At 36.6% G+C, this 5064-nt stretch overlaps 1 pseudogene; it reads left to right on the forward strand.

Annotated features, from left to right (window-relative positions):
- Positions 1–3191: 3191 nt before the first annotated feature.
- On the forward strand, positions 3192–3230 carry LOC135273728 (U7 small nuclear RNA; annotated as a pseudogene).
- The last annotated feature ends 1834 nt before the right edge of the window (positions 3231–5064 follow it).

The following is a 5064-nucleotide window of genomic DNA, read 5'->3' on the forward strand; positions in this document are numbered from 1 at the left end:
CTCCTTGACTTATAATGGGGTTACCTTATGATAAACCCATCATAAATGGAAAACATCATGTCAAAAATGTATTCAATATACCTAACCTAATGAACGTCATTGCTTAGCCTAGCCTACCTTAAATATGCTCAGAACACTTACATTAGCCTACAGTTTAGCAAAATTATCTAATGCAAAGCGTATTTTATAGTAAAGTGTTGAATATCTCATGTAATTTATTGAATACTATACTGAAAGTGAAAAACAAAGTGGTCACATGAGTACTTGAAGTACAGTTTCTCCTAAATGCAGTGCTTACTGAATGTGTATTGCTTTCATGCTAGAGTCAAGTCAAACAATCATTAAGTTGAACCATTGTAAGTCAAGGACCACCTATACATATTTTTTAGTTTTTTTTCTGCCTTTCAGTGTCATTGTATTCTAGGTGGGTCTCCTATAAGAAGCACACACCTGGATTATTATTTTGTCTGTTTATTTTTAATCTAACTGGAGAGGCTCTGTCTTTTATTAGGTAGTTAGTTGTATTATTTTTTATGATTATGTACATAATTTATTTTATGATCTCTTCATTTTTTTCTGAAAGTGAAATTATACAAATATATAGGTATAATTCTCAACAATACCTAGACTATATTAAATATTTGATTTTAAAATCTATCTTTTATTTTTCAAAGATAAATTGCTGGGACTTAATTTAAACTAAAGAGTTATGCATGGCAAAAGGAACTGTCAGCAGAGTAAACAGACAACCCACAGAGTGGGAGAAAATCTTCACAATCTATACATCTGACAAAGGACTAATATCCAGAATCTACAATGAACTCAAACAAATCAACAAGAAAAAACAAACAGTCTCGTCAAAGAGTAGGCTAAGGACATGAATAGATGATTCTCAAAAGAAGAGATATAAATGGCCAACAAACATATGAAACAATGCTCAACATCACCAATGGTCAGGGAAATGTAAATCAAAACCACAATGCAATATCACCTTACCTTTGCTAGAATGGCCATAATCAAAAAATCAAAAATAGTAGATGTTGGCATGGATGCAGTGAACAGGGAACACTTCTACACCACTAGTGGGAATGTAAACTAGTACAACCACTATGGAAAATAGTTTGGAGACTCCTTAAAAAACTAAAAGTAGAACTACCATTTGATCCAGGTATCAACCCAGAGAAAAAGAAGTCATTATATGAAAAAGATACTTCCAATGCATGTTTATAGCAGCACAATTCACAATTGCAAAAATGTGGAACCAACCCAAATGCCCATCAATCAAGGAGCGGAGAAAGAAACTGTGGTATATATATGTATGCAATGGAATACTACTCAGCCACAAAAAGGAATGAATTAATAACATTTGCAGCAATCTGGATGAGATTGGAGACTATGATTCTAAGTGAAGTAACTCAGGAATGAAAAACCAAACATCGTATGTTCTCACTCATAAGTGGGAACTAAGCTATGAGGATACAAAGGCAAAAGAATAACACACTAACCTTTGGGGACTCTGGGGTACAAGAGTGGAAAGGCGGTGAGGGATAAAATACCACAAATTGGGTGCAGTGTATACTGCTTAGGTGATTAGGTGCACCAAAATCTCACAAATCACCACTAAAGAACTTACTCATGTAATCAAACACTACCTGTTCCCCAATAACCTATGGAAATATATATATATATCTCTTGTGTTTTTATTTTCTTTTCTCTCTTTGAATTGATCAAATTTTTATGTTTTTAAATACTGATTTAGAAATTTTACATTATTTTGTATTCTATTATTTTAGCAATTACCTGTACACTTTTGACACACACACTTACACAGTATAAAGTGAATCCTTCTGAACAAGCAAAAGACCTTACTATATTTAGACTGTAAGCAATCATAGTTTTCACACTGACATTTCAGCCCTACCTTATTTTTAAACTCTTCCAATGAAACATTATAATTTTTTTTACATTCAATGTTTATTTTTATTGACACATTTTTTTCTTTTAAATGGGGTCATGCTCAGTTGCCCAGGCTGGAGTGCTGGATGCAGTGGCTCAATTATAGCTGACTACAACCTTGAACTTCTGGGCTAAAGGAAACCTTCTGCCTCAGCTTCCAAAGTAGCTGGGACTATAGCACACCCCATCATGCCTGAACATATTTACCAACTTTTTTGTTTAATAGTCCTTTTGTTGCCATCCTTTCTTCAATTTAATTTCCTTTTATCCTATGAGGGACTGTGTTTGGTATTTCTTATTCTTTATGGAGTTGAACATTTATTTTTATTTGGCTTTCATTCTTGAATGACAGCTTAGCTTGAAAAAGGATTCTAGGTTGAAATTATTTTCTCTCAGCACTTGAAGACATGATTTCCTTTTCTTCTGGCCTCTGTTGTTGCTTTTCAGAAGTCTGCTATAAGTCCAATTATTCCATTTTAGGAAATATGTCTTTTTTATTTTCCAGCAATCTTAAGATGTTCTCTTTTTGATGCTACACAGTTTTTCTTTGATGCATTTACGTGCAGATTTATTTCTAATTTTCCCTTTCCGACCTCTTTGCACACCCTCTTCAGTGTGAGGATTTGTGTCAATTCCAGACATCACCTCTTTGAATTTTCTTTATTTTCTCTATAAACCTTTCTAGAAATCCTATTACATAGATGTATCTTGGACCTTTCACTTGAAGGAAACTAAAATATTTCACCTCCAAATACACTTCTTTTATATATTTCAAGATGGCTGTGCAGAAGGGCTGGAACTATAAGAATAGCTGAAAAGCTGTCTTTTGTAGGGAGATTTGCTTCTGAAGAGAAAATCTATGTTGACAAAGCCAGGCCTTCTCTGAGGCTCTCCTTTGTCCAATTTAGGAAGATTACCTGAGAGTCCGACACCTTTACGGGTCTAAAAGAAATACCACCTACTCTCTCTAAGGGCTGCCACCTGTGAGGTTTCATCTACGTAACAAGACCACCTTTGCTAGCCAGACTTCCTCTCTTTTTCTCCCATAACCTAGTTTTGCCATCATAACCTGATTTACCAGCAAAACCTGTTTCGGGCCACTCTCTGAGCCCCCATTATTTCTGTAACCTGCAGATGGTATAAAGACATTAAGCATCTTGCTTTTCAGATCTCTCTAAGTCTCCTGTGCATGCTAATACATTTGTATACCGTTCTCCTATTAACCTACCTTTTGGCAGTGTTACAGCTCTTTTAGAATTTGTCTAACAGACAAATTAATTAAATAAATAAATAATCTGCTTCTTTAAAGTTGACTTTTCAGCAAATTTTTTTTTTTAAATGGGTTCTCTTTTACTGTACTTTAGGTTCTGGGGTACATGTGCAGATCATGCAGGATTGTTGCATAGGTACATACATGGCAAGGTGGTTTACTGCCTCCATACCCCTGTCACTTATATCTGGTGTTTCTCCCCACGTGATCCCTCCTGAACCTCTCCACCCGCCACTGTCCCTTACTTAGCCCCACCAACAGACCCCAGTGTGTGATATCCCCCTTCCTGTGTTCATGTATTCTCATTGTTCAACACCTGCCCATAAGCGAGAATATGAGGTATTTGGTTTTCTGCTCCTGTGTCAGTTTGCAACTTTCAGCAAAACTTCTAAAGGGAAGTTTTCTCTTGGCTCCTACACACACCTTCATCTTGTTTACCTTCCATCTTTTACGTTTTTTACATTTAAAAAAAGTCTCTCCATGCTACAAGTAATATGCTAGGTTTCTTCCAGTTAGCTAATTTTCTCTTCAACAGAGTCCAATCAGTCATTTAATCAATCCATTGATTTTTCAGATTTTGTCTTTCATTTGCAGATTTTCATTTGGTTCTTTTAAAAATGGTGTGTGTTCTTTTGCCATAGTGTCTTATTCTTTCATCATGAATTTTATTCCTTCTTAATGTCTTTAGCCATTTTAACATTTCTTTTATACTATCTTCCAGATAATATACAATTATTTGAAACTGGACATGGTGACATATACCTGTACTCTCAGCTACCTGGGAGCTGAGGCGGGACGATCCCTTGGGCTCGGGAGGTCAAGGCTGCAGTGGACTATGGTCACATCACTGTACCTCCAGCCTGGGCGACAGAGTGAGACTCCGTCTCTAAAAATATAATAAAAATAAAATAAATAAAATAATTTGGAAATGATATTTGCTTTTCTATGGAACTTTTCTGAGGGACCTTAGGATTCTCACTCACGTTGGATCTTTATCACATATATTAAATAATTAAAAAAAAACTATAACCTGATTTTTAGCAATTTTTTTTTCCTCTGGTAATCCCCGTGGCATTCTCAGTGGAATATCCTTCTAGAGATATTTTGCATTTGCTTCTTAAAGACGCCCTGGGCAACCAGCCCAGGAGCAACATCGATGTCAGTCTCAAACTGGGGAAATCCCATATCACAAGGAAAGTGCAAATTCAGCCTCCAAGCCTAGGACTGACATGGGTTTGGGGCTTCATTTTCTCGTGGGAAATTTTCCTTTCCCACCCTGCTCTTAGGGCTGAGGCAAGCCTCATTGCTGTTTCCCTGATGGGTTAGTGGACTTTGTCCAGTTCCTTTATACTGAGGTTGCAGCCCTGTAGGACTCCAGCTTGATGCAGAGGTCTCAGCCACCACTGTCCTCTTTACATGGCCCACCCTTGTATCTTGTCGTCGTGTAGATGTTAGGGCCTATTTCCCAGCATCATCTGGGCCCCTCGACACCTCCTATCCCAGGGCCACTGCTGCATCCATTGGGACACTCTCTGCCTTTCTGGCACCTTGTCATTTCCGTATTCTTGGAATTCTTTGTTATTTCTCATGAACTTAGCTGAGCATTCAAAAAAGAATTATTTTATATCCTGTTTTATTGAGCATTTCTAGATATTTGTAGTTGAAGTCATTCTACTTTAGCTTAGTTGGACATGTTGACAGGACTCATTTATTTTCTATGGAAAATGCAACATATTGTATGCACTGTAGGTTTATTATTTAACAGCGACATAAGTTTACATAGAGAGTTGAGATATGTTTACACAGTGCTCAACTGTGTGATTAAGTAACTTACACAA

The sequence above is a fragment of the Aotus nancymaae genome, unplaced genomic scaffold, assembly GCF_030222135.1.
Source record: "Aotus nancymaae isolate 86718 unplaced genomic scaffold, 86718_ANA_hifiasm-v0.15.2.pri h1tg000008l, whole genome shotgun sequence".
NCBI classification, from domain to species: Eukaryota; Metazoa; Chordata; class Mammalia; order Primates; family Aotidae; genus Aotus; species Aotus nancymaae.